Below are 26542 nucleotides of genomic sequence, written 5' to 3'. Positions count from 1 at the left end.
CCATCTACCATTGAGGACGTTTATTGTAGTAAACAATAAATAATACATTAGGGGTGAAAATCAACATATCTACTGTTCCATTTCGGTTCCCTTGCCAGTTGACCCTCTCTTGTGTTATGGCTTAAATACCGCTTAAAAACGCTTAAATAATGTACAGTCTACATACAAGCTACTAAGAAGAATTGCAAATGCACATAATACATAGAACACTATATCGTCACCTTCTTAAAATAATGGCGTAAATCATATTTACAACTGTAAAAAAAAAAAAGGATGTAAATATAATAAATAAAATAAACATTATATTAAAATATTTTTTTATAATATAGAAAAAGAAATAACAATAAACTGAACAAAATCTAGAATATATTATATTTAGCCAAAAACATACTTTTCCTCAACAGTAACATAAGCCATTATTTTAAGAAGGTGACTACGGTATATACAAAGAAACAGATACACATAAGCAGTTTAAGTATCCACATCGTATAGAAATGAATACATGAAAAGACTTGTTTCTGCTAGGGCTGTCCCAAACGACTATTTTTCTAACGATTAATCTATCGATTATTTTTTCGGTTAGTCGGTTAGTCTAACGACTAATTTAACGATTAGTCTAACGATTATTATTTTTACTGTTCGATTAATGTATCACTTAATTTTCCCCAAATAAATGTCAAAAACTTCTCTTATCAACATTTCAGTATTTTATTCAATTATTCTTGCACTGCAGGGCAATATTCCACACAACAAAAAAGATCCTCTCTTTCTTACAGTCCAACATAAAATATAATATTATAAAATATAAAAGTTAACTTCAAGTAAAAGGAAAAGTGCAAGTAATGCAGTAAATTCTGTAAAAAAGTGAAATTCTAACCGGAATACCGTATACCTCTCAGTAACAATCTTTAACAATAACAATCTCAAGAACAAACATAACATTCTCCCCCTCTCTCTGCTCTCCCCCTCCCCCCTTAGCTCTCTCCCCCCCTCTCTCCCTTCTCCCCCCTCCACCTTAGGCATTACTGTGGAGGAATGTGAGCATGTCACACTCACACTCACACACAGACACACAGAGACAAAGATACACACACACACATGCGTGACACATACACACAGACACACACACAGACACACACACACACACACTGACAAACTGTTCCGTTGTGAGACAAGCATCACTTACAGCCCGCGACCAGTCAGAACAGGACTGTGGTAAACACAACAGCTTAGCTAGTACTGTTTTAGGAGATAAATATGGAGATAATAGGGCTATGCCCCGGGGTAGAAACACAAGACTATGGCTGGATAAGGTCTACAGGTCCTCACGGTCATTTTAAGCCGCCAGCCAGCCCTCTACGACCACGGGAAGTCATGTTAAAAGTGAAGTTACTTCTGTTAAACTGGCTATAAGCTAACATCGCTAATCGCTAACTCTCTCCGTGTTTGCACTGGTCGCAGCCATTTTGTTTATTTACGACTAACCGACGCATATTACGCAAACCTACGTATTAACGTAGTCGATGACGTTGATGACGTCGACTAATCGTCACAGCCCTAGTTTCTGCATTGATTTAATGTCCAATGATGGTCTAATAAGACTTACTATATTTATGCCTAACTCTGCTAGTGATTTCTCCGTACTCAACAAGTGTGAGTGATTATTAACGCACAATTGACTAATCCTCCTGTGTAGCTGCTACGACAGGTTCTGTAACAGTTGACCACCATTGATAAGCCAACAGCGCCCCGATGTGGACAATTATGTGGTGCCTCAATTAACACCGCAGTCTTCATTCCCACATCCTACCAAGACATTGAAAGTCCCTCCATGAAAGTCCCACTTAAATCACAGACTGTTTCATAGCCTGTGTGTGTTTTCTTGATGTTTGTGCTGTATTGATGTATTTATATGATTATTGCCTGTACCGGTAATGCCCTTATAATTTGCTCTCCGGGATTAATAATGTTGTATTTGAATGGAATGACCTGTGTAATTAAACGGTATACACCGGCCGGCTTTTTCCTAACTCCACTCCGGTGTCCGCTGTCGTCTCCGCTCGCACCTCCCACACAGTATTGAACCGACGCTGTCAAAAGGGAAACCTCCGTTCGGTACCTTGCGGCCCGTTGTTGGGTCTTGCTAGCCCCACCAGTTCTCATCGTACAGTAGCTCACTGCTTTCGTCATCGGCCCAGGGTCGGAGTGGGACTCATTTTCAGCTCTGGAGTTTCATGCCTCAGACCGGCCCACTTTAGTTCACAACCGATTACAGTATATTAAAATCATGTAATTACAACCTTGGTATTTGAGTCTGTAATAGCGGACTAACTGTTCTCTACAGTCTTCTCTACATTTACAGGATGCTATGTCATGGGTTTGCCTCATTGTTCCCACACTGGTACAACAGCTCACCTGTGCCTTCTACTGTGATAGCAGCAATCCTTTGCTGGACACCACTAGGGTGACCAGGTCCCAACAAATCAAATGTGGGACAAGGAGTATGTTTGTGTGGGACAATGTGGGCCCGGACCGAACTTTAGGTGCTCCTGGTAGCATCCGCCCCCCCTGGCCGAGTTGAGAGCTATGTCTATCCAATTTTTAAAATATATAGGCTATGCGTTTCCATTCTGTTTGCTATTCTGTTTGGTTTATTCAGCAGCATCCAATAATAGACTATGCAGATAAAAACTTAACAAATATATAACAAATATATTTTATTTGAATGTGAACCTCACAATAAAGTATCTGTATGGAGCAGAAAGTGAAGTCAAAGTGCAGTATCAATTTAGTATATTAATAAAGAAAAGTAGCCTGACAGTGTTAGGCCTGTAGATGATTGACTATGTAGGCCAGGGGTCCCCAAACTACGGCCCGCGGGCCGGACACGGCCCGCCCCCACACTTGGACCGGCCCTTTGAACAACGTCGCCCCCACACGCTCTCAACAATGCCAGAAACATATTTTGAAAATAAATAAATATATGTTTTAATCATATCATATCTGTATTTGATATTAAAGGTTGGCTTTCAAATTAAAATGTCCCTTAGTTATAAACTATTTTCATTAATAACATTATTAGTTAGTTTCACCCGCCCACAGAATGCGGTACATTCAACGTAACGTTCCATAGTGAACAAGCACGGATCTATAGCAGGTGCACGCGAGCTGGAACGAAAATTCAGAGATGAAAAATGGCCAAACGGTTGGTAAAGAGAAAAGTTGATTCAGAATGCAGGGTTTTTAACCAACAGTGCACAAGTGATTATTATTGTTAAATGCAAAGAAAAGGCTCATCTGTCAAGAAGCGGTGTCTGTGTTCAAAGAATACAATCTGCGCCGACACTATGAAGCCCGCCACAAAGACAAGTATGCTAGTGTACAAGACCAAATGAGAGCAGAGAAGTGTCGAAGCTAAAATCAGCTCAGCAGAATACGTTTGTACCCGAAACCCAGTTATACCAGTCATCCGTTCGGGCCAGTGCTGATGAGTTTGTCAATAAATGTATGAATGTGATCGCGGAGGAGGTGTGTCCCGCGGTGAGTCTGTCAGCAAGTAGGCACCAGATGAATTGAAACAATGGGGGATTAGATAATGTAGATGCCCAGCTGCAGGAGAAAACGAAATAATTTTACCCATATGTTCATGATCTGTATCAAGCAGGGATTTTCCTGCATAGAGAATTATGAGGCGGCCGCCTCCGTCATATTTCTAGCCGCCTCCAGCTCTCGACAAAACTCTGACAGTCGTATTTTCTACAAGCGTTGAACTCGGTGGATTTCTGTCATTTCTAACTGCAATTGCGGCACTGAGCCGACGTGGTGGCGGGGGCGCTGTTTCGCAAATAAGTTAGCTTTCGTGTTTGCTAGCGAAACAGCTGATAGTTGATGTTGACTGCTCAAGGAGAATACATATTTGAAAGTACAGAATGCCTGAGAGCCTTATATTGCATTATATTACATTACATTTTGAATGATCATCTGGTGCCTGAATATTGTGTTTTCCTTTACATAAATAATGACATTTCCACCATAAATGGATGCAGAAAGGGCACAAATTGGTGCATCTAAATTCACCAGAAATGAAAGAAATTAAGTGTTTGATGTTTAAGGACCCCCAGACAGCCCTGCTTCATGGGTCCCCCCGTGTATGATGAGGGTCCTCCCTCATGTATCAGACTGTAAAACGGATTATATTTCATTGACATATCACTATAGGTATAAATTCCATCCAAATTCAACTGTTTAGACTTTGTTTGCATCCACCAGTGCTCTCCTGCGCGCAATTGCTTTGCGCAACCGCCTCCATTTCACACCGTTCCATATTATTTTATGTTAGAGACCGACCCAGGCCCCCCATCACAGAAAGGAAAAATGATGTGGCCCTCACAGAAAAAAGTTTGGGGTGGCTATCTAGCTAGCTAATTTGCCTCCCATTTGCAACACAAATGCATATAGCTGTCAAGGCTAACTCTGCACTCATTCAGACAATGACAGTGATACCAGCTGGTCAAAGGATAAACCAATTGCCCAAGTAATTTTTCAGTGTTTACATTGCCTGAAACTACAGATTGTAAGCTTTCAAATGATGTGTCATACATTGAAATCGGAAAAAAATTGAAGACGACACGAGTAGAGATGCTCCGATCAGGGTTTTTGGTGCCGATCACCGATCACCGATCACTGGAATCAGTGATCTGCCGATCCGATATCACCGATCACCGATCACAGCGTCGAAAATGGCAATTGAAGCATTCTATTTATTGTGTAGCATTATTTATGTTTTAAATTATTCTTAACACCATTGACATTGTATATTAAGTATTTAAATGAAATTAGGAGATGAGAAAGTATCATGAATTGACGACCATCTGTTTTATTGAATTCACAACCACCTGTAGCTTACTTCAGGAAAAACAAATAAAATGTGAAAATAAAAATCATAATAAATAAAATGTACACTGTCACATCAAATGTGCAACATTCCACTCGAATGAGAGGAACTAGGGGCTCTTAGAGAACTTGGAGCGTATACTGTAACTGTAGCTTTCCTGAGGAACAATAAACATACCCAAACTAAACTGCAACATAAACAGGCTATAGCCAAATATAAAATACTGTTTCAAGTCAGTCAGTTTCAAGTCATATTTAGGAGGAGATAAGACAGCAAGTCAGCAATAATCAATAAAACAAAAAAACAAAACATTGCACCTAAGGAGATTTCAGACTCAAACCTTACTTCTGATTAAGCAGCATCACTGGCAGATTAGCCTTGAGAAATACAAGCATCTCAGCGTTTTTGGCACTCAGCCTGTTCCTCTTATCATCTAAAATATGTCCTGCTGCTGAAAAGTCGCTCGCTATCTACACTTGTGCAAGGTGCACAGAGGAAGACCTAAAACTCACGCGCTAATAGTTGTTGTTGCTATGGGCCAAGTGACTTCCTGCTCGCGGGGTCACATGACGTCGGTGAACACTACCTACACTACGCTCGTGAAGTCGCGCTGGAACTCTGACCAGCACTCGTGGAACGCCTCTCGTCCAATCAAAGCACTCGGTCCCTTTATGACGTCGAGCCCAGTGTGCGCTTCGGCGCTCTCTGAGCGAATCGACGAACGCAGCAAATGCCGTATGATATTCGTAGTATTGAAAGACCTTGCGTGCGTTCCTCCCCGAGGTATTTCTTTTGAGCAGACATTACAAACGGCATATTTGTTGTCTCTTTCCGACACTGTGTAATATTTCCAGACTGGCGACGCTATTTTGTAAACTGATCGGTCATGTTTGATCGGCCGTTTTGAGAACTCCGATCAAAACCGATCAAGGCCATATCGGCCGATACCGATCGGCGCCGATCAGATCGGAGCATCACTAGACACGAGTATTTGAATGTTGGTGCACCTCAGACAGAGACTGACTGGGAGAAAAATCACTCTGCTGCAGCAACAAACGCTGTTAACCGCTAGCGGCTAACAGTGGTACATCGCTACGAACGTCTAAATACGTTTTTATAACATCACACAACATGCTGAGAACATGAACATGCTAAAAACACAAACAGATGAACACACAGTCCTTGATTTTGAACACGTCCTAAAACAAAAGTATGTTTACAAGTAAAGTGGTCCCTTACCAGTATGTTCAGAAGCCTACGGCAAAAGGAGAACAGTAAATCCAATGCACACATTATCAGTATTTAGTGATCGTTAAACTGTTGTTTATTATATCGAGTGGGTAAAAAAATACGAAAACTAGATATTGTTGACCCAGTTTCACTTTACGAGCCCTTTGAGTCAGCGGGTGGTTACCACATTCAGCCAGCTCCCTATATCCACGTGGGGCCGTTGCCATGGGAACATGAATGCTGTTTCCTGATAGGCTGAAGACGTTCCATAGATTCTGGACGTTCTGCTGCAACTTAACATGTCGGCGCTTGGTTGCAGCGCTTTGTTGCGGCGCGATGGACACTGGCCCCGTGGCCGCGCAAAGCGGGACATCTGGTCACCCTATTTATACGGCATCGGCCCAGAATGGTACCGGCTAGGGCTGCAACAACGAATCTATTAAATCGCTAAAGATCGATAACGAAATTCGTTGGCGACGAACGCCATTATCGATTCGCCGTTTTTTTTTTTTTTTGGGGGGGGGGGGTTTTGTTTCCATAACAAACCTACTTCCTGTTGACGCACGCCACGCTGTCTTGCGGCTGGTGTAGGCATCGCGAATCATAGCGAATCATAGCGCTACCTATGGCCGGAAAGGGCAGAACCTATGACCGGAACCGGAAAAGTGGGAAAATCCGGTACCTACACCGGCGCGGCGGCTACATTTAAACCATGCTACTCAAAAGCCTTGAGAGTGAAGCTGTCTGCTGTCTGCTGTTAGGACATGCTAGTGAGTTAGCTACCAGGGTTAGCTCGCTGCTGCCGCTAGCTGACTGTCACTACGCTGCTCGTCCAGCTGTAGTCTGCGTAGCTGTGCTGAGAACCAGAGCACTAACTATGTTTCTATAGAGGAGGGTTACACTAACTATGTTTCTATAGAGGAGGGTTACACTAACTATGTTTCTATAGAGGAGGGTTACAGCTAGTGTTGTTCCGATACCGATACTAGTATCGGCATGGCCACCGATACGCACAAAAATGCTGTAAAAATCGGTATCGGCGAGTACTAACAAATAATAACACCCGATACCAAATTTACACAGTGTCGGAAAGAGACAACAAATATGCAGTTTGTAATGTCTGCTCAAAAGAAATTCCTCGCGGAGGAACGCACGCAAGGACTTTCAATACCACGAATATCATACGGCATTTGCTGCGTTCGTCGATTCGCTCCGAGAGCGCCGAAGCGCACACTGGGCTCGACGTCATAAAGGGACCGAGTGCTTTGATTGGACGAGAGGCGTTCCACGAGTGCTGGTCAGAGTTCCAGCGCGACTTCACGAACGTAGTGTAGGTAGTGTTCAGCAGCGACGTCATGTGACCCCGCAAGCAGGAAGTCACTAAGCTAGAGTAAGGCCCATAGCAACAACAACTATTAGCGCGAGAGTTTTAGGTCTTCCTCTGTGCACCTTGCACAAGTGTAGATAGCGTGCGACTTTTCAGCATAGCAGGACATATTTTAGATGATAAGAGGAACAGGCCAGTGTTTCCTCTACATGCATTTCATCGTGGCGGACCGCCACGATGGAATTTCCTCCGCCACCATTCAGATTTCTCAACCCAAAAAAAAAAAAAAGATTTAGGCCGCTTTTCAGACCTTCACAGCGCTAGACACACCCACAAGCGCTGAAACTGGACCAGTCCGTGTGTGTCGCGAGTATTGAACTTGAGGCTGCGTTCGTAAATTCGCTCTGAGAGCCCCGGAGCGCACACTGGGTTCAACGTCATAAAGGGACCAAGTCATTTGATTGGACAAGAGGCATTCCGTGAGTGCTGATCAGATTTCCAGAGCGTATTTACGAACGCGCCCTGGCTGTCACCCGAACACCGCGAGCTAGCGTAGTGTAGTGTAGTATAGGATGCGTAGTGTAGTGTAGGATGGAGAGAGAGAGGAGAAGCCTCTCTATGTGTTACCTATGTCCAGTGTACTAGAACCACTCTAACAGGAGTGTTTGTCCGTGAATAACACCGGCTATGCCCGGGGTAGAAACACAAGACTATAGCTGGATAAGGTCTACACGGTCATTTTAAGCCGTCGACCAGCCCTCTACGACCACGGGAAGTCATGTTAAAAGTGAAGATACTTCTGTTAAACTAAGCTAAGCTAAACATCGCTAATCGCTAACTCCCTCCTGGGCTTAAAGTGACAAGTAATAACGTTGTGAAAAAAAACGTCAGATCAGTGTTTTTGTTTTTATTGACAACGGAATTACATGCTGGAAAAACATGCAGACACAGACAATAAGAGACACACGGGAGAAGTACAGGAAAACATTTTATTTTTTTGGGCCATCCTTGAGTTTTGGCTGAAATTAGGTCGTTGTTTTGAGCGCGCGTGCGCAGCACTACCCGCCACGTGCGCAGCACTACCCGCCACCATTGTAAAAATTCCTGGAGGAAACACTGCAGGCTGAGTGCCAAAAACGCTGAGATGCTTGTATTTCTCAAGGCTAATCTGCCAGTGATGCTGCTTAATCAGAAGTAAGGTTTGAGTGTTTACTTGCTGTTGCACTACTACTACGACTGTTTTATATCTTAAAGTTATTTTGTTTGTAAATGTTCACTTGCTGTTGCACTACTACTACGACTGTTTTATATCTTAAAGTTATTTTGTTTGTAATTGTTTACTTGCTGTTGCACTACTACTACGACTGTTTTATATCTTAAAGTTATTTTGTTTGTAAATGTTAACTTGCTGTTGCACTACTACTACGACTGTTTTATATCTTAAATGGATATTGCACTGATTGGCATCTGTGAGAGCCACATTTCAGGTTTTATAAGGGGTTGATTTTCTTGTCACCATAGACAATAAAAAAAAGTTCTATAGCATTCACTCTCTGTTGGTATTTTTTCCTGTTTTACAAAGGTTTTGAGCAGTGCCAGACTAAGTGTTAGCAATAATTTTACATCAAGGTGAGTATGCGGCTCAAAAAACATGTTTTTTTGTTTTGTTTTTTCAAACGCTGTGGTATCGGATCGGTACTCGGTATCGGCAAGTACTGCACGGTCAGGTATCGGTATCGGTATCAAAAAATGGTATCGGAACAACACTAGTTACAGCTAACTTCCTATTGTTTTATTATATAAGTCCTGCTGGGCTCAGCCCTTCCATGGTCTCCTGCTCTCCATGCAAATGCGTTAGTGTGAGTTCTGGCGAAGCGTCAGCTAAATGACTGTAATGTAATGCGATAGCCAGTGAGTGTTTGCTCGCATTCATGAATTCAATATTGCATGACAAGTGTATTTAGCTAGCTGGCTAACGTCAGTGGTAGAGCAGAGGTGATAAGCTAAAGGCTAGCTAGTGGTAGCCTACCAAGCTACCCGTGAGTTAGAGTGAGGCACTGACTGTCGCCTAGCCTATTGTATGGAGTGAGAGGACACATTGCATTGTTTTGGAGCATATCTGTTATATAAAAACATTAGTGTCTTGTTGCACTTAGCCTATATTGCACTTTGGGTTACTGACCTTTACATTAAGCAAAGTTATTACCTAAAACAATGCATGTATTGAGCTAGAGTTCAACTACTTTATTGAAACAATCTACCGCCATAGTCCATGGCCTGTTGTTAAACCTATTTGATGTAGCAAAGCCTTTTTTATTTATATAATTTTTTATTTTTTATTAATACTTATTCATTTTGCACATGTATATGTATTGGCCTGGCTGATTTAGAAAACATAAAATAAAAATTGCAAAATAAATCTTTTTAAATAAAAAAACAAACAAAACAAAATTATTTCCCCCCCGCTTTTTTAAAATCCGATTAATCGATTAACCGAAAAAATAATCGGCAGATTAATCGATTATCAAAATAATCGTTAGTTGCAGCCCTAGTACCGGCCCAGCCGCCCAGAACGGTATCGGCTTGCAAGTACTACCACGACTGAACACCGGCCCAGACCGGCCCAAAACCAGACCGGCCCACCGGGAAAACTCCAGATCCTCCCGATTAGCCACCCCGGGCCTGACCACAGCACTTAAACAGTGTTAGTCTATACATTGGGCCTAGAAAAATGATGACTTGAGAAATGAGTTTCTGACACTGACTGCAGGGAGGGAGACAGATCTTGGTTAAAAATATAAAATCTATATAGAAATGTATTTCACTACAGACTTTAGCTAAACAACCATATAGCCTGTATTGAATTATTACTGGTGCAGACTAGACAGAGACTGTTTTTGCAGTACCCTCGGGCTGGCATTTGTTAAAAACAAACTCTATCAGCCCCGCGGTGGCGTAGCGGTCTAAGCACTAGCCACTAGTGCAAGCTGCCCACCGGGGACTGGGATCGAATCCCGGTCTCGCCAGATCCGGATATGGCCGAGGCACACAGGGAGCGGCATATTGAACGCCCGCTCCAGAGGGCGGTATAGGACCAGTGTTTCCTCTATATGCATTTATTGGTGGCGGGCCGCCACGAATGAATTTCCTCCGCCACGAATTGATTCAGTCCACACAACAAAAAACAAAAAACAAAAAAAAAATCCACCTCTGAACATTTTAGCTGATTAAAATATATCTGATCCTAGATCAGCGCTATAATGGATGTTGACTAAAAGTGCACCTAAATCCACGCCCATCTCTCTCTAACCGCTGATCCAAAATCAGATTAATGACATTAAACATTCAGTTGACGACGTGACACAAGGGCTACTCCTGATTGGTCTAAATGTGAACCGTGCAGACTCAACCATCCCCGCTCAGCAGTCTTGCCTTCCGAAATGCTCGGGCGCCTGTGTTTTCTCCTCGCAAATAACGGGCTAAAAGTCACCGGTAGTACCATCTAAAAGATACAAAAAGCTGATCTAGCTAGCTAGGTGCACAAATAAGATGTTAAATAACTTCGAAAAATTAAACGAAAACAGCGACAGATGGATGGATTTTTCAAGAAAAAAGATGTCCCAGACACTTCAAACATTGCTGAAGCTAGCAGTGGCTATGAGCGATACGAAACTGCATGGCTGGGTGTCGTATTGCAGGATTTAAGTTTCTCTCTATATTTCGGGACGAGGAGCAGCATGGCATGGTCGGACCTTCCCAGCGGTGCCCTCGGGAACGAACGGTAAGCCTCGTTGATAGTAACGTAGCAGTGGTCTAGTATGTTAGCTCCTCTGCTGGGGCATGACACCTGTTGTTTGTAATTGGGAAGTTCTGTTGGTGTGATTAAAATCGCCGAGCACAATAACTGCTGCGTCGGGATTAGAGTTTTCCACAGAGGAGATGTAGGTGGGACATTGCAATTGAAATTGCGTTCAAAGTAAAAAACACACACACACGCAAATATTGACAGTAGAGCTTGGCTTGATAGTGTTTATCCCCACTGTGCTGGGTCGCCTCCACACGGGCCGTTAATAAGACTGCTGTCTGTGGATTAGTTCGAAAAAAATGTGTCCAATACAACGTTGTAGTTGTTTAGTACAAATGGGTCTATAGCAGCTAGGTAACATTAGCCCTGTATCAGAGTTGTGTTGTTGGGTCTTGTAGCAGGGTTGGGTTAGCTATAGCAGCTAGGTAACATTAGGCCTGTATCAGAGTTGTGTTGTTGGGTCTTGTAGCAGGGTTAGCTATAGCAGCTAGGTAACATTAGTCCTGTATCAGAGTTGTGTTGTTGGGTCTTGTAGCAGGGTTGGGTTAGCTATAGCAGCTAGGTAACATTAGTCCTGTATCAGAGTTGTGTTGTTGGGTCTTGTAGCAGGGTTGGGTTAGTTATAGCAGCTAGGTAACATTAGTCCTGTATCAGAGGTGTGTTGTTGGGTCTTGTAGCAGGGTTGGGTTAGCTATAGCAGCTAGGTAACATTAGTCCTGTATCAGAGTTGTGTTGTTGGGTCTTGTACAGTTGCTCAAAATGCAGATAAGAGAAAGTATAGGCTAATATCAAACAACAATCCTAGAGATGACTAACTCAAACGTACGCATAACTAAATAAAAGCAGGCCAACTAACGACAGCTACACGCCCTCAACTGGGAACATAAAGGATAAATGAATTTAGCAATCGAACGTGTCCTACAGCGACAGCTGGTCGTGCAAATCAGGTTCTGGGAAGAATTTTGTAGCTTTTTTTTTTTTTGCCATCCTCCCTCTAGTTTGAAATTAGTTCGTTGTTTTGAGCGCGCGTGGGCGTTCCATGCGCGTGCACGCCCCGCGGAAAAAAAAACGCGCGCGCGGCAGGGTTTCCGTTAACCGGTAATTACCGGTCTTTGTCCGATAAAATCTGTTGAAGTCCGACATATTTAAACCCTTCGGTCATATTGTCCGGTGAAAATAACCGCTAAACGCAGTAGCCCATTCGGCGGTAACCCGCCCCATCTGGCAACCCTGTCTCTCAACGGCGCGAGTACCGTAGTTTAGTCAGTTACCGTAATTTAGTTTGATCTAGTCTAAATAAAACCACTGCAGTGACCGGAGTCAAGGTTATTGTTCTGCGTGTTTTGGATGTGCTAGAGCACAGTGAATGACCACCGAGGGCCGTGAGATGCGGCTAGTAAAGGACGCTAGCGGCCATCTCAACCCCGTTCATTGATTGAGCCTGCCGTGCCCGTTCCAGCCCTGAGTCGGGAGAAGTACTATGGGAGTAGTGCGCTACTATCGACAACCTGGGCTACTGGTACCATTAGATTAGGATTGATTAGATTAGGTTGACAATACCACACTACATTTGAGTTTAGGGATATCAATGTTATATATTTGTGTATGTTTTATCTTTATGTATTAAATGTTATAATTGTTCAACATTTGAGACCTGTCTTCCCCTACTCAGTTATTCGGTCGGTGTCTATCATTTTAGTCTATCTATAGATTCTATAGTGTTAGAGTTTAATTTGTGCCACTAAAGTGAAATAGTCCACGGGTGTGTATCCCCCCGATACATCCTCCCCATTCTCATACTCCCGAGTCCGAGAAAGTATGATTTGACAGGCAGCTAGACTTAATGCCTTCCCAATCAGCGAGACGTGGTTATAGAAATTACGTTGTTTTATTGATAAAAAGGGTAAAACTGGAAAGAGAAAATAAAAAACTTACATTACTGTCGTGAAACTATTTAACACACTTCAGTTAACGTAATGTCCGTTCATTGATCGATCGATGCAGTCCGTTCAAATAGCCATCAAAAGCTAAACTAGGCATACTTAAAATTACCAATTCCATACTCAAATCCCATTAATGCAATTGAAATAAACATCTTAAAGTAGCATACAGTCGTAATTCAAAGTAGCAAAGGGGACTAGGCTGCCCAGTGTGGCGCGCGTGCAGCCCTGGACATATTATGCCATAGTAGCGCATGCGAATCATGAAAGCCTATATTATTATATAGTTCGCGATCTAATCGTATCGGATGAGAAATGGACATTAAATGGCCTATATAGGCTACACAACAGCTAATCACCGCGACAAACACCTATATTATATTCTAATATGATGACCGGAATTTTTCCCGTTTGTCCGACAAATTGAAATCTTCCCGGACACGTTGACCGGCACCAAATTTTTCGAACGGAAACCCTGGCGGGCGGACAGACCTATCCGCCACCAATGGAAAAATTCCTGGAGGAAACACTGAGGACTATTTCCGGACAAGGATCCGTCGCGCAACAGCGCCCCCGGGGTGCCGGAATAACGGTGCTGGGATCGAGGAGCCAGTCAGCTAGTCTGCCTGGCGATCTCCTCTGGGACTGCCGGCCACGGGGTCGTGCGGCGGATCCTATGCAATAGGCAGGGGATAATTGGATGCTAGGTTGGGTTCAATTGGATACCAAATTGGGTGAAAAAGGGATAAAATCTGGAGAAAAAAAAAAGAAAAAAAATCCAAGTCTTGCGCAGATTTGCATCTTTGGAAGGACGTGCAAACATTCATTAGCTGATTTACAGTTTTTACAACCATTTTGTAAGACACGCAGCTAGCGTAGCTAAAGAAGAATCATAGCTATCTGCTTCTGCTAGCTGATTAGGGAATCAAGAATCAGTGTGATGCTGGGGAGGGCTGTTACCTAGCAACCTGGGGAGGGCTGTTACCTAGCGACCTGGGGAGGGCTGTTACCTAGCAACCTGGGGAGGGCTGTTACCTAGCAACCTGGGGAGGGCTGTTACCTAGCAACCTGGGGAGGGCTGTTACCTAGCGACCTGGAGAGGGCTGTTACCTAGCGACCTGGGGAGGGCTGTTACCTAGCGACCTGGGGAGGGCTGTTACCTAGCGACCTGGGGAGGGCTGTTACCTAGCGACCTGGGGAGGGCTGTTACCTAGCGACCTGGGGAGGGCTGTTACCTAGCGACCTGGGGAGGGCTGTTACCTAGCGACCTGGGGAGGGCTGTTACCTAGCGACCTGGAGAGGGCTGTTACCTAGCGACCTGGAGAGGGCTGTTACCTAGCGACCTGGGAGGGCTGTTACCTAGCGACCTGGAGAGGGCTGTTACCTAGCGACCTGGAGAGGGCTGTTACCTAGCGACCTGGGGAGGGCTGTTACCTAGCGACCTGGGGAGGGCTGTTCTAATACAAGGTTCTAAAGTGATTAATTAAGTGAGTCTAATAAAACGAGGTCCTGCGATGACTCAGCAGCAGGAGACCATAAGCAACAGCGTGTGCAAAAAAAAAAGCCTGAACATTTCATACGTTAACTCTTACGAGACAATGATGCGGGTCATAGATTTCACACATTAGCAGTATTTATTCTATACGCCAATGCAGAAATAACATGTGAAATACAGTAAAACGTGTATGTTAGTGCATGTCAGTGGCGTGCAGTCAGGTGAGGCAGGGTAGGCAGTGCCTCACCCAGGCATTTAAGAAAGAAAAAGAATATCAGTCTTTTTAAAATATGTATTTATTTATTTTTTATCTAAAAAAATAATAATATATATATTTATTTTATTTTTTTTTACTCATTATTCTTAACTTTAATATGTTAAAATGTTGTTAAAATAAAAATAAATGATGTAAAATGTGTTGTTTTAAATATATAATGCATGCCCTGGCACCAGGAGAGTTTGCTCCCAAAGCTAGCTGATTGCTGGCGAGAGGCTGAGGCAGTGCCTCTGTGCTATGCGAAGTGATAGACCAACGGTTTCGTAGGTTTGCGCATGCGTAGTCTGTTCTCACATTGTCTTCATTGATGGACGTTGATGCACCGTGCAGGGCTTAAAGTGGGAAAAAATCCTGTGCCTGAAACTTTTTCTTGGGGAGGGGGGTCACAGTTTGAGATATGGGGAGAGCGGGTACAGAAGACAGCTTCTTGTCTCAATGTTTAAATGCATTAATACTATTTTATAGTCAATAGAAAATATATGTCTCAATGTTAAAATGCATTAATACTTTAAATGAATGTGCAACAATACTATGTGCAATATGACAACCCTTGTTAAGGTTCAGATATAGGAAAAGTTAGGATATTTATAGCATATAGAGTACAGCACAGTGTTTTATTGTATAGTATAGTAGTATAGTAGATAGTGTACATAGCCTTTATTTATGTAAACCAGCTCTTTTCCCTTTTTTATTTTACCCTTGGCCCTCGTGTTTTTAGTCTTTTTCCAAGCACCAGGGGAGCCCCCCCTCCTAAATTTCGTTGTATGGTACCTGTACTGTATTACAGTTTTTCTCAATTGCTAAAACACATTTCACAAAACTTTCCTCCATTTTCCCAAAACTCTAAACACAACACACTTTTCTAAAGCTACATAAGCAAAACCACACCTTCTCTCTTCAAAACTCAAACCCTACCCCTAATCCTAACCCTAACCTTACTGTAACCCTAGCACCTAACCCTAACCCTAGTTTTCCCACATGTATGATAGTCATGCATAAAAATAAATCTGCGCTCCCTGTCTAACGTTATATCTAACATTACATATTTTACATTACAGTAAGGCTGATTTTGCATGATAGTCATGCATTTGTAGATATCTATTTCCCCCCTTTAAATGGCATATGATGTCCGAAATTTTACTAAAGTTCAGCCGCGAAGTTGTTGCACTGTTGTCCTATCGAGTTTTACGTAAATAAAGGTTTGAAAAATGTTACCGTATTCCCACATGTACCGTAACATGTACAATACTGTACTGTATCACAACTCAATGCAAACACTACAGAGGATCCATTACACACAACAATACTCACTGAAAACAATGTTCAGGGTGAGATGTTTTTTTATTTATTTATGGAACTATACCACACACACACACACCACAATCATTTGCAACAAGTGTCTTAAATTTTGAGTCGTTATGTTTAATGAATGAAGCCAGGTGTGTTCATTGTGTTACAATTTTGCTGACTGTGGCAAGCATTTTGCATCACATGAACTTTAATTTGAGAATTTGACATTTTGAGCAGAGTTTTTTGCAACTTGTGTTTTAGCAAGACAAAATGTGTTTAGATTTATGATAAAAGGAGGATTGTGTTTTGTGAATTGTGTCTTCATGTGAAATGTGTTTATGGTTTTGGCAAATGGGAGCTAGTTTTATTAAATGTGTTTAGAGAACTGGTCATTTGGTTTAGAGAATTGGCTTTTGTGTTTTAGCAATTGGGAAAAACTGTAATGACAATAAAGACTCCATTCATAATACTGTTTTATACTTAATAAAATAAATAAATAATTAGATGTCTTTAAAAGGCCAAACTGATTGCATCACTTATTAAGCCACTATCACTATAACAATACGACGTCGACGTATATCACTATAACAATACGACGACTATACGACGTCATTAGTAGCCAACAAAGTACTGATCCACAGGCTATCCACATCATAGCGGGGGACTTTAATCATGTCGACCTGAAGGCAGTACTACCCAAGTTCTACCAGCATGTAAAATGTGCAACGAGAGGAGAAAAAACACTGGATAAGGTATACACCAACATCAAACGTGCTTACAAGGCTAGTCCGCTAGCTCATCTAGGCATGTCTGACCATGTGTCAATCCTCCTGATTCCTGCATACACCACAATGGGGAAAAGTGCTCCCACCACCACTAAGACTGTCAGAACCTGGCCAGAAGGGTCCGCTCCACTGCAGATCTGCCTAAATGACACCCTATGGCAGGAATATGAGCATGAGGACCTGGAACAGTACACGTCGTCGGTTCTGAACCACATAGTGAACTGCACCAACTCAGTCACCGTGGACAAACGGGTCCGGGTCTACCCCAACACGAAGCCATGGATGACTGGGAAGGTCCAAAAACTGTTAAATGAGAGGGACAACGCCTTCTTCGCAGGGAAGCGCACACCGCTGTACAGCTCCACCAGGGCCAACCTAAAGCGCGGCATCAAAGCGGCCAAGGCAGAGCACAGAGAGAAGATTGAGGAATGCCTCCTGAGCAACGACTCCAGGCGGATGTGGCAGGGGGTTCAGCAGATGACAAACTTCAGAGTCAACAGGCTCACAGCCGCAGAGGACGACCCCCTGCTGGCGGGAAAGCTGAACACCTTCTACGCCCGGTTCGACGAGGGGCGAACGGAGGTAACCACAACACAGACACCACTCTCTCCAGCTCTCAGCAGCCTCACCCTCACAGAGCACGAGGTGAGACGCGTACTGAAGGCGGTGGACCCCAGGAAAGCCTCGGGGCCGGATGGCGTCCTGGGACGGGTGCTGAGAGACTGCGCCGACCAGCTGGCCGGGGTTTTCACCAACATCTTTAACCAGTCCCTGTCCCAGGCCACCGTCCCACCCTGCCTGAAAACCTCAACTATCATCCCAGTCCCGAAGAAAAGCACGGTGAGCTGCCTAAACGACTACCGCCCGGTGGCACTCACACCAATCATCATGAAGTGCTTCGAGAAACTAGTCCGGGCCCACATACTCACACGCCTCCCGCCCAACCTGGATCCATACCAGTTCGCCTACAGAGCCCACAGGTCCACAGAGGACGCCATAGCGACGACTCTCCACGCCACTCTATCCCACCTGGAGAGGGGAAACAGCTACGCGAGACTGCTCTTCGTGGACTTCAGCTCCGCCTTTAACACCATCCTTCCAGACAGGCTAGTGACCAAACTACTAGACCTGGGTCTATCACACTCTATATGTGCGTGGATCAAGGACTTCCTGACCGACCGCCCCCAGAGGGTGCGGGTGGGCCCCCACACCTCCACAGCCCTCAGCCTCAGCACTGGGTCACCCCAGGGCTGCGTGCTAAGCCCCATCCTCTACAACCTCTACACCCACGACTTCACCCCCATCCACCCCAGCAACTACATCGTAAAGTTTGCAGACGACACCACCGTGGTGGGATGTATCTCGGGGGGGGACGAGGCGGCGTACAGGGATGAGGTAGAGCAATTGAGCAAGCTGTGCAAGGTAAACAACCTGCTGCTAAACAAGTCAAAGACCCAGGAACTCATCGTAGACTACAGGAGGAAAAAGTCCGAGATCCTGCCCCTGCTCATCGACGGAGAGAGCGTAGAGATGGTCTCAAACCTCCGTTTCCTGGGACACATCATGCGGGATGACCTGGCCTGGAAGGACAACACTAAAGGCACCATCAAGAGGGCACAACAGCGGCTATACACCCTGAGATGCCTCAAGAAACAACACAGCAAGCAGGAGATGCTGGTGGCCTTCTACCACGGCGCAGTGGAGAGCATCCTCACCTTCGGCATCTCCAACTGGTACCACAGCTGCACGGCAGCGGAGAGTAACGATCTACAGAGAGTCGTGAGAACAGCACAGGGGATCACCGGCGCCACCCTCCCCTCTCTGGAGGAGCTGTACAAAACACGCTGTCTCAGGAGGGCCTCCAAGATCTCCAAGGACCCGACCCACCCTGGGCACGAACACTTTGTCAAGCTGCCCTCGAACAGGAGGTACAGGACCCCGGCCGCTAGGACAAACAGACTGAAGGACAGCTTCTACCACAGGGCCGTCAAGGCCCTGAACACAGAAAAGGCCTAAGTTCTGGGCCCAGGACAAGTCCGGACGGATTGTAATGGCAGCTAGTGCTGAGGCACAAACATGTACATTTTCAAGCCTGCAAACTGTGACACTTTAAAAAAATGTGAAAAAATACTTTCTTGTGAAATATGACAACCCTATTTGACTATCTGTGCAGTATAGTACAGTGGATTGTGTACATAGCCTCTATTGATGTAAACCAGCTCCTTATCTTCTTGTGATTTTATGCATCTATGCTTTTTCCAAAATGTGTTTCTTTTTCCTTTCTTAAACACCAGGGGAGCCTCCCCTCCTAAATTTCGTTGTTTGGTACCTGTACTGTAACAATGACAAATAAAGTCTATCTATCTATACAGAATAAAATATATGCATGTCTTTAAAAGAACAAACTGATTACTTATTAAGCCACTATCACTTATATTCTCCTTCTTGGCACCACGTCCCATAAGGCTTCCCGTCACTACTCAGGGTTTTTCCTGGCTCAAAATGAGGCGGAGGTGGTACCAGTGGTGTTTGACATCGGGGGGGACCCATGAAGCAGGGCTGTCTGGGGGTCCTTAAACGAGCATCAAACACTTAATTTCTTGCATTCTGGTGAATTGATATGCACCAATTTGTGCCCTTTCGCCATACATTTATGGTGGAAATGTCATTATATATGTAAAGGAAAAAACAATATTCAGGCACCAGATGGCCATTCAAAATATAATGTAATATAATGCAATATAAGGCTCTCAGGCATTCTGTACTTTCAAATATGTATTCTCCTTGAGCAGTCAACATCAACTATCAGCTGTTTCGCTAGCAAACACGAAAGCTAAGTTATTTGTGAAACAGCGCCCCCGCCACCACGTCGGCGCAATGCCGCAATTGCATTATTATTTATTTTTTTTAATTCTCCCGCGCCGGAAATCCGGCACTGTGCCGGAGTACTTTAAGCCCTGACCGTGCGACGCTGCCTCTGACAGCATGATTGACGGTTTGCGTTTGGCTTGCCGTAGCGGCATTCCTCTGCTGTTCGCGCCGCGGTTCTAAATTTCCCCCAGCTAACTTGAGATCAGCATCATGGATATCCAACAGTTAAAAAGATTTTCAACCTTCAGTTTTGAGCAAAAAACGAAATGTGATTGAAAATGGGAGGGCAACACCTGACCTATCTCAATTAACCCAAAGGAAGGGACAGAAGATTGTACGAACATTTCAAACGGAATGGTACAAAAAAAAGGACTGGCTGTGTGGATGTAGCCAGGCTAACAAGCTATTCTGCTTCCCTTGCCTATTGTTCTCATCTAGCGACAGCGTGTGGGTGAAAGGGGGCTACTGTAACCTGAACAATTTTCCAAGAGCTTTAGAGAAGCATGAAAAATCCACAGCCCACATCCACTCTCAGATGGCCTTGGAAACCTTTGGCAAAAGTCGCATAGACATGGCCCTGGATGAGCAGCACCGGCTGCATGTTACTGCACACAACGCAAAGGTAAAGGAGAACAGGGAAATCTTGAAAAGCCTAATTGATGCAACATGCTACCTTGCTAAACAAGAATGAGCATTTCGGGGGAACGACGAGAGCAGTAGCTCCATCAATCGTGGGAATTATGTCGAACTTTTACATTTGATGGCAGAAAAGGATGAGAAATTAGCCGCACATTTGCCGACGCATGTTACATATGCTTAAGATAATGTAGGCTATTGCGTGCCGGTTCAAATGCTGTAAATCCTGTGTTGTTGATGCAGGTGAATTTATATTGTCATTGAGCTGTTTTGCGTGCTGCTGTAAATCTTGTTGAGATGCAGGTGAATGTAGGTAATGCCATACAGGCTGTTGCGCTACGCTATGTGTAGTTATGAGATAACAATACATGACATTTTTGACCAGCTATTTGATAGTATAGTATATATGGGCTATGTGATTGACTTTATAGTATAGTATATTAGCCTACATTACATTACAGTAATTTAGCCGACGCTTTTATTCAAAGCGACTTACAATAATTGCATTTAACGTAGGAGTGTACTGCTTTTTTAAGGCAAAATGAAGAATAGCAAACTAAAAATACAGTATAGCAATATAGCAATAGCATAGAGAAGAATAGCAAACTAACAATACAATAGGTGCTTAAGAGGGAGGATTCTGGTAGGCCTACTTCTTGAAGAAGTGAGTTTTGAGCCTGCGGCAAAATATATAAGGGCTATTGATTGCCTTTATAGTATGCGCTATGCCATTTGAAGTCTGGCTGCTGCGTTACTCGCATGACTTTTTTTAAAATAGCTCACTGCCTACCCAGCCAATGACCTCACTGCACGTTACTGGTGCATGTGGCCTTTAGGTCCTCTAGTTCCATACACACACCGGGGCTAACATGCGCCATACTGTACGGTACTAGAATAGGCTACAAAAGAACGAACGCATTTGCCTTTGGCCAGTTAAAGTTATTATTCATCTGGCTAATATCTTAGTTGTCCTTACCTGCGATGCGATGCTTTATTTAATCTAAATCACACTCCGGGAGTGTCGAGATGCACACGTTGTCTTGCATAAGGAGAATGGAATCAACCTTTGATCATATAGAATGAAAATGCTGCTCTGACAAAAACACAAACACTGGCGTCTGTTGATGACGTCACCAATGGGCGTTTCACTTTCTTCACACAGGGATAGGCACATTCAGCGGGAAATAAACACACGTCTCAGAATGATTACAAAACTAAAGATGATACAAATTAATTGTATCTATTAATTATTTATCAACACTACGTAACATAAGATTAGAAAACTGTAGACCGGTGTCCTCAGACACAAAGGACCAAATACTTTACGACAAGCAACTCCTCAACAATAACAATGAACAATTAACAGTGCAATGCAATACGACTACTACTACTTATAATAATAATAATAATAATAATAATCATAATCATAATCACAATCATAATAATTAGGGATGCACGATATGCATTTTTTCCCAACCGATACCGATACCGATGTTTACCCGCTTCTCGTGGACGATAACCGATATGAGAACTAGGGCTGGGCAAACGATCAACATTTTTTTTTAGATAATCGTAACGAATTAACGATCAAATATCGATTAATCAATAAGCATTTTTTTCATAAAAAAAAAAAAAAAAACTAGGGCAGAAATAACAAGCATGTTTTCCTTGGGGAAAAAACTTTATTTGTGTTGCTATTGCAGAATTGCACAATGCACACATTCATTCATTCACATTAACTAGACACTACAGTCAGATAACAATCCTCTTAAACAAGGCAGTGAGTAGCCTAAATTGTTTAACTTAAAAACACATTTTACATTATAAATAAAAATATAGAAAATAAGTAACTCACCATAGGAGCAGTAAAAAAAACAGTTACTCACAAATAGGAGGATGACTGAAAACGTTAGTGTCCTTAAGAGCGTCCAGCTTAACTTAAATTTAAACTCCAGCGAGAGACTGTAGGCGGCAGGCCTACTGGTTCTTGTTCAAAAAGATGATCATGTTAACATGTTCAGGGGTGAGAGACGAACGCAATGAGGCATGAGAAGTACAAGGTAGCGAAGGAGCAGTCAGGGTCGGGTGTACGGCTTGCAGGTGGTATTTCATCGGGGTCGTCGTCGTATTATATTTATAGGTCACTGCGCAGTGTTTGCAATGAACGAGGTCGCCTTTCAGATCAAAATGCTCCCACACCAAGCTTCGTTTCGCTCGCTTCGCCATTTTCCAAGCAGTGTGTGTTCCAACAGTTTACCGCACAGCTGATTAATCAATTAAACATGCAAGGTGCCTTTCAGGAAGTAGTGGAGATCGTGCACCTATTACTGGAGGTCAGGTTACACTAACGTACGGGAACTTCCGTCATGCCGTACTGCGTTGTGAAATTCAATGCGAAGGCAAATGCAAAGTTCATTTCTCACACATAACGTGGACAAACTAATTTCCATTATTATTATTATTATAAAAAATAAAAAATAAAAAATAATGATTATCGAGCAAAATATTTTGTGATCGACCAAGACCTTATCGATCAATTAATCGATCATCGATCATTGATGCCCACCCCTAATGAGAACAGATATCATTTCACAGTTGATAACCTATAGTTCATGCACACCTGAAGGTAAGAAAGGCTATGTAGTGAGCAAAGATTGATGATTTAATATTCCATAGTGATCTCACCAAATCTCATTATTGTTAACACAACAAAGAGAACACTTCTGACTCTTCAAATGTTCATTTATTATTTCCTCTAACAAACAGAATCTGTTATAGACAGTGCACAATGCTTTTTTTTGCCAAGATCTGGCCTCCTTTTATGAAAACAAAAAAGGCTCACCTAAGAGTAATTAGATCAAAAAAGTGTCAAAAATAAAGTGCATCTTGTCCATCCCTGTAAATTGAAAATGCATAAATAAAATATCAATAAATAAATAAATAAAGTGCATCAGTCAATACAAAAATAAAGACTTTTAAAGAACCAAAAATGTTATAGAACTTTTACAGAAACTAGTGCCAAATGGCTGCTTAGTCTGCAGATAAGCAGAATGACACAAGGCACATAGTAGGCTACACTAGTATGCTTAATAAAGCAACTGAAAAGGGCTGGGCTATGCTACTTTTAGTGCATGAGGATGAGGTAGGTTGTGATAAAGCCCATCAAACGTTTTGCATAAGAATTCAAAATAAATTGCACTGACATGGGAAAACAAAAAGTGCATGTTTTCCTTGTAAACAACTTGTCCTACATTCACATTCTCACCGCAGCTTTTTTTGTTCGCGGCTAGGCTACCTTCTGCTACTCTGCAAAATAGCGGCGGCTTAGATATTCCTTCCATACAGTGTGCTTGCAATGGTGAATCTTAAGGTGACTTATGAGATTTGTTGTGTTGTAACTCGTAGACCTTTGCCCTCCTCTCCGAACTTTTGTCGAACATGTATTGCAAATTGCAAACGCACTATCTGCCTCAGAAACTGTGCAGAATGTCCACACCGGGGAAGCTCTCATGTTTCGCTCTGGTCTATACACTGCGTGCCTGTACGCAGGCGCAGCATCATGAGCGCGGAAACCGGAAGCAGAAATATTTCCGGCTTCATATTATCGCCTAAATATCGGCTAAAATTTTATAAAACCGATAAATACCGATAAACATTAATTTCCCATTATCGGGCCGATAAATATCGGTGCCGATAATATCGTGCATCCCTAATAATAATCATAATAATAATAATAATAACAAAAGAAAAAGAAAACAGAATAGCAGCAGAAACTAAACAACAAAACCCAACCACATCAGACAGGCCAACACCCTCCCAACATTCAAACAGGCCCTCAAAACCTCTTCAAGCTCGCCTTCAGCAGTTAACCCTCTCCCCCCCTCCCCTTCCCATGTGTCCCCAGCACTACCTCAATTAGGCCCCTAAACTTTCTTCTATTTACCTTTTGTTTCTTTTTATTATTACTACTCGATCTTTTCAGTTTGTAAAGCGTCTTTGAGTGTCTAGAAAAGCGCTGTATAAGTCTAATGTATTATTATTATTATTATTATTATTATTATTATTACATGTAAGTGATCCTTCCTGGTTCTCACTGAGACATGGACCACAGGGAACAAGGCTACTCCAGCAGCCCTCTCTGCTCCTCTCAGCCCCCAGGGTTTGATGTGATCTAACTCTTCAGTCCACCCCCCAGCACTACGTCTCCTGAGACACCCGCTTTTCCTCTTTACTGTGTCCCCTATGACTAGTACTGGATGGATCTACTGCCCCCCTTGTACTGTTTCTCTGTTCTCCAGTGTCTATAAAAAACTAAAACGTTTTTTCCTTCTAGTTGCAGTTCTTTGGCTTTGTTGATAATAGTCTTTGCTTCTGTATAAGAAAACAAACAGATATATAGCGACTTTCTTGGCTTGGAGAATATTTGACTGTTTACACAAATGAACAAAGAGTTTTCACTGTTTTTACAATAATGTAAATATTTTACAATAATGTAAAATAAAAGCTTTAGGACAACATTTGATTTCAACATTTAATGTCAATGTATTCATTCTGATCTTGTACTGGGTCTGTGAACCCGTGCTGCCCTCTTGTGGTCGGATACGGAAGCTGACATCCTGACAGTGAACGGTCCCAGATACGGTAACTGACATCCTCCATCCATCCGTCCCAGTTCACGAGGACGGAATAAAACTGAGTCTGTCTGTGTATATATGCTGTCTACTTTGTGGTGTATATATGCTGTCTATTCCCTGGTGTATAATAGACAGCATATATCTGCGCATCGATCAAGGACTTCCTGTCTGACCACCCCCAGAGAGTGCGGGTGGGCTCACCTCCACAGCCCTCAGACTCAGCACTGGGTCCCCCCAGGGCTGCGTGCGGAGCCCCATCCTCTACAACCTCTACACCTACGACTTCACCCCCGTCCACCCCAGCAACTCCATCATAAAGTTTGCAGGCGACACCACCGTGGTGGGCTGCATCTCGGGGGGGGGGGGGGGGGGGGGGGAGGCGGCGTACAGGGATGAGGTGGAGCAGCTGGGCAAGCTGTGCAAGGTTAACAATCTGCTGCTAGACCAGTTAAAGACCCAGGAAATCATCGTGGACTTCAGGAGGAAAACATCTGAGGTCCAGCCCCTGCTAGTCGATGGAGGGAGCGTGGAGAGTGTCTCAACTCTCCGATTCCTGGGGGTGCACATACAGGAGGACCTGTCCTGGAGGACCAACACAGCAGCCATCATCAAGAAGGCACAACAGCGGCTCTACTTCCTGAGAGTCCTCAGGAAATAGCACCTCAGACAGGAGCGGCTTGTGACCTTCTACCGCTGCACAGTGGAGAGCATCCTCACCTACTGCATTTGCGTGTGGTTCTCCAGCTGCACAGCCGCAGAGAGGAATGCGCTACAGAGAGTCGTGAGATCGGCCCAGAAGATCATCGGCGCCCCCCTCCCCTCTCTGGAAGAGCTGTACAACACACGCTGCCTCAGGAAGGCCACCAAGATCTCCAGGGACCCATCCCACCCTGGGAACGAACACTTTGTTCAGCTGCGCTCAGGCAGGCGGTTCAGGACCATGTCCGCACGGACAAATAGACTGAAGCTCAGCTTCTACCCTAGGGCCATTCAGGCCCTGAACACAGCAAAGACCTAGGTTCTAGGCCCTGGACAATCTAGACAATTTGATGGCAGCTACTAGATTGTAATCAAGTGCAATACTGAAACACAACTGTGAACATTTCAAACCTGCAAACTGCGACACTTTAATGAATGTGCAACAAATACTATGTGCAATATGACAACCCTTGTGTACATAAGGTTCAGATATAGGAAAATGTTAGGATATTTATAGTAGGGGTGTAACGATACATCGATTCACATCGATGCATCGATTCATTGACTAACGATCTGATTACATCGACGCAATGTAAAAACATCGATCTATATCGTCATCTTAAAGATACACCTTTATTTTGAAATGGCACATTCTGCGT

General features: G+C 43.5%; 1 protein-coding gene across 2 annotated transcripts in view; it reads right to left on the bottom strand.

The window, feature by feature from the left end:
• The window catches only part of LOC308163072 (uncharacterized protein), a 95311-nt gene that overhangs the window by 64190 nt on the left and 4579 nt on the right, over positions 1 to 26542 (bottom strand). The window lies entirely within an intron of this gene.

The sequence above is a fragment of the Nansenia antarctica genome (genome assembly GCF_963989245.1).
Source record: "Nansenia antarctica genome assembly, chromosome: 7".
In the NCBI taxonomy this organism is placed as follows: Eukaryota; Metazoa; Chordata; class Actinopteri; order Argentiniformes; family Microstomatidae; genus Nansenia; species Nansenia antarctica.
Note: the sequence above shows the minus strand (reverse complement) of the source record. Positions and strands in the feature narration are given on the sequence as shown.